Source organism: Penaeus monodon, unplaced genomic scaffold (genome assembly GCF_015228065.2).
Source record: "Penaeus monodon isolate SGIC_2016 unplaced genomic scaffold, NSTDA_Pmon_1 PmonScaffold_7603, whole genome shotgun sequence".
Lineage (NCBI taxonomy): Eukaryota > Metazoa > Arthropoda > Malacostraca > Decapoda > Penaeidae > Penaeus > Penaeus monodon.
Window position 1 is genome coordinate 1 of NW_023662776.1, and position 4827 is coordinate 4827.

Here is a 4827-nt window from a genome sequence, read left to right on the forward strand (position 1 = left end):
CTTTTTTGTTTTGGTTTTTGCTACCAAAATCGCTAGAAAACAAACTAATACGCATTAATACCTGCGAAAATTTAAAGAGCTAAAAAAATGTCTACCACCCGCAGGAAAAAAAATAAGAAAAAATGTCAGGCAGATATTCCTCTTTTATTTCTTCACGGTAACCGGGCACGAACTGTTGCTTCCTCTACGGGCATATGGCCTGTATGAGGATGAGCTAGTAGACCGGCGGACCCCATCGTTGACCATTTCCCTTTTCAACAAATAGACAGCAAAGGGCCAGTTTTTCCCAAATACTAATACCTTTTTTATTTTATTTAATATCAAAAATAAACAAAAATAAAATAAAGCATACCAAATGTCTGGTCCAAAGCAAAAAGAGAAAAAAGTAACACTTTTTTTTCTTGACCTTATAGGATTCTATGATGGGGGGTAACGGCGGGAGTCTGATGATGCCATGCCCCTTATTGTGATCGAAATTTTTAATGTGGGGTTTTTGGAAATAGGCTTTTAAATGACAGCGCTCATGAGGGGAAAGAAATCCCAAATTTAAAAAAAAGATCTATGACCGGCCACCCACCCCCCCTTTCCCCCGACAAAGGGGCGGCTGTGTCGGGCGGGTAGAGGGGGCCCGTTTGGCGGGCTAGGGGAAGGGGCAAAATGCGAGTACCTGTGTCCCCATGACACCCGGCTGCCAGGGGGGAACGCTGCTTTTTAAGGCCTTTATAAAAAGGTCAGCCCATTTATTTCCCGGTACTAACGAGAGCGGGGTGAAGTAAACGGGGGGGGGAAGGTGGGGTACACCCCCCTCCCATGCCGCTGGCTGCCTTGGCGGTTCCCCGATACCCCCTTTCCCCAAAGGCGGGCGGGACACGACTGCAGTCCACCGGGGGTTTTCGGTGAGCAGATAATGCTTCTTGCTTTCGGAGTAATTTTTCTGGCTGTGGTTTTCGATTTTGACCGGGTTTTTTCTATAGTTAACATCCCTGCAACCTATGTTTTCTACCGCTGGTTGTGCAAGATGGATAATGCAAATCCTTAAAGGGGTGTATAGCTCTCTTTCCTTACAAGGATTTGAACTCCTAAATCCAAGTTATATCAGAGAGAGCTAACTGAATAAAACTCGGAACAGTTATGCAGTAAAGATGAACTGTAATTTTGTATTTTATTGTAAAATTTCTTCTTTATTCCCTTTATTTTTTAAGATTAGAGCAAATTTTAACTTGCAAATACATTCACATCTATAGAGAGTATACTGATACTGGCGTAACTTTATTTTCCACCTTCACCGCCATGCATATGGACAATAAGGCGATGAACCCGGGCATGCTGCCTTGCTGTTTTCGGGCCCCCAAATCGAGTAGCCCCAAAGGAAATTACCCCCTGCACATGCTGCCCAACAGGGCCCACGATCCCCTGGTAATTCTCCTATCGAGTCGGTTGACCGTCTCCGGTCGCCCAGGGGGTATGACAGCTTCCACATGGCACCATGCAGGGCCTCAAGAGCAGGGGCCACTGTCCTCAAGTATGGGGGGACCCCAATGCGCGAGATGAAAATGGGCACACTCCAAAAATTGCCAGATGTGGGGGGGATGAACGACTCCCTGGTGGTTCCTGAAACTCCAAGACTCAAACCCGACATAAATACCCAGGGGGAAACTGCATGTAATGTAGCCCTTTATTAAAACAGTGGGGGGGGGTTTAGTATAGTTATACTTTGCTTTTTCTTGATATCTAGGTTTTTATGAAACACCTGCAAAATAAAATTCAAAGAAATTTTTTTTTGAAAGTTAAAAAAATTTTTTCTGACCATTCATAGTTGATATTGAACTTGTCATAAAAAGAACTTGATCTTGCAGGCAGTAGCCAAGGGTATATATAACCATGGGAATCTGATTTCAAATGTGCGTGCGCAGGAATTTTTCCCCCTTAAGGTTAAATTCCCAGACCCGTGAGGTCATTACCGGATTCCCCGGGGCACCCTTCCTGCTTTGGGGCTGCCATTTTAGGACCCAAAAGACAGGAGGTTTTGATTAAATTGGGCGTGTACCTGGGGTGCTCACCCACCGAGGCCAAAACGCAACAAATTTGGGCACGCCAAAATGGTCATATTCAATTGCGGAAGTCTTATCCAGGCTGGGAAAAACGAGATGAGGTTTTTGCTCAATGTTTGTGTCTAGAATCAAAGGTGGGGGTTTTGAAATAAACGTTTTGCATCTCCCTCATATCCGGCAGCAGAACTAAATTTTGCATCCTGTTAGCGGGAAAAAGTCAAAAAAGGGTTTGTATGGAGAGCTGCTGGGTGTCATTAGATGGTGATGATGTCAAAAAAGCTCTGCACTAGTGAAGGCAGGTCCCCCTCTGGACCCCCACAGGAGAGAAAACAGTACCCACACCCTTGTTCTCGCAATCACATCCAACCGGCCGAGGATTGTCATTTTGCTGTTACTCCCGGGCGTCGTCAACATCAGTTTTCACCGACTAAATTAGTGCAGGTCGCATGGCTTCCCCTGATGAAACCCTAGGGCCCCAAATGTCCACCAGGGTATATTCCTTTTTTTTTTTTCTTTACGAACTTAAAAAAAAAAACAGGGTAAAGTCAAGTACTCAAAAAGGGTTTTGGGCAAATTACTCAAGGAACCCTTTACTTCTTGCCAGCACATGGAAATGTCTTGCAAAAGAAAAAACACACTGTGAATCCCCCCGATTTGCGTGAGGCATTGTTTTGCTTGCAAAACCTTTTTGCGGAGTCGGACCCCAGGGAAAGGGAGCAGGCCCACTCAGTCATCAGGCAAGCCACAGCACAGCCTCCTACCAGCCTCGGTCAAAACTGCACGACCCAAATTTTGTACCTTGAGGGCCCCCTCTTCCTCAGCGGCGGGAGCGCTGGCCCAGGGAAACGATGTTGCAGCGGGATGTCTCCCTGGCGGCGGCATTCGGGGGAACAGAGGTTCATTCACTTCATGGCCAAGACCACGGCCAGTTTTTTTCATTGGGGACCTACGGGCCAACTTCCACGGATTCGCTCTCCCTTCCCCCGGACAAAAAGTGAAAAGGAAAGCCAAGGGTTTCCTAGAAAAACCGGTTCTAGGATGAAAACGAAAGAAAATCATATTCAAGAGCACCTATAACCTACTTAGATTTGTTTCTTTTTATCGCTCCTTTCTAGATCGGGAAAATTTTCTAATTATGCTTCCTTAAATAAAACTAAGAAATTTTGTGAAATTTTCATCTTTCACTATTTTTCCATTCTGGGTAGCATTTAGAATTTTTTTGTTTGGGGCAATTAAAAAAACAATAGCAAACCCATTTCTCAAATATACCCTTGAACTTTAAAGAAAAGACGGCAGATTCTAACTTCAAAAGAAAAAAAATTTTTTAAGACCATCCCTGTTTAAAATATTTTGGTCTTGTCTTAAATAATTAAACATTAAATATGAATCCTATTAAAAAAACCCAATGATTATCCATCCAGAGATTTACGGAAAAAAGGAAATGAGTGTTAAATCTCAGGAGGAAAAGAAAAAGGACAAAGAAGATAAGAGCTTTTCAGGAAACCGGGAACCCCATCTGACCTTACCAAAGGCCCCTGACCCCTGGAGTCACCCTGTCAGAGACACCTACATATGAAACACCATTGTAAGAAGAACCTTCTGGTGGGTCGCAACTTGGGCCTCGTGCAGCTTCCGTTTATTTTGATAACGAAGGGCCTTTCGGTGAACGAGGGGGTTGATCCTATCAGGAACGACTGCGCTGCTCGGCTGGGGCTTATGGCCACAAAAACCGGGTAGCCTTGTTACTGAACCTTGGACCGACCACACCTGTGGGGCACTGGAGGACACAAACCTGCACATTTTGGGGGCCCATGTTCGGTTACTCGAGGGCCCTACAAAGGGCTGTGGTCCTTCAGCTGAGAAAAAAAACTAATTTGCAAGGCAGGGATAAACCTCAGAATATGTCGGAATTTCACCTTTACTTAAAGAAAATCGAAGTTGGGGAAAAAAATGACCTTCCAACACAAACGACCCACTAATGGTGTTCCAAAATCCTTTCATTCTCTAGTATCCAAACCATTGAAATGACTGTAAAGATTCATAAATTTTTCAGTAGTGGTGAGGCGGCTGAAGAAAGAAGCGTCATGGCCGAACTTGAGACATCAAAGGAAAGGTGGCAGAAAAAAACCCAGTGTTTCGGAGTCAAAAACCCTGGGGACTCTCGAGAAAACACTCCCCTTTTTTCCCCCCCCGTGAATTCGTGTAAATCGGTCATCTCACCCCTTCCCGGGGAAGTGAAGGTGGAAGTTTGTGAATTGAAAAGTCAAGCCTTGAAAAGGGACAAAAACTATGCATCAAAGGGGAAAATAAAGATCCAGATTTTAGAAAATCTTAACCCCACTGTCGGGAAAGAACACTTTCTCAACTAAGTAGAAGCATTGAAAAACCACCATTTTCGTGATCCTGCCTAGCCTCGTGCCTCCAGGGGTGCAAGGGCCCAGGTGGGTGCGGCATCCCAAAGGCTGGGGGGATCCGAGTATCCCCTTCTCCTGATTGGTGGGCTCTCCCTGTCATCGTCCCCCTTGGCCGCCAGCTTTCCCCAAACCCTTCTCACCCCGTTACAAGCATAAAAAGGGACATGGGCATCACCAAAATAGAGGACTCCAGTGGAGGGTTTTCCTTCGCCGAAACCGAAGAGTCGTCCTACAGGGCCTCTCCCCCGAGAAGGGGAGTCTACATGACCTGAAGACGTCCTGTCCTTTCCAAAGGCGAACGTTGGGTGCCTCGCGAAGTTAAAACGATCAGCTGGTGGGACTGTCGGCCCCTGGAAGATCCC

General features: G+C 45.6%; 1 pseudogene; it reads left to right on the forward strand.

The window, feature by feature from the left end:
- The first annotated feature begins 677 nt into the window (after nt 1-677).
- Nucleotides 678-4059, forward strand: LOC119571715 (annotated as a pseudogene).
- Nucleotides 4060-4827: the final 768 nt, after the last annotated feature.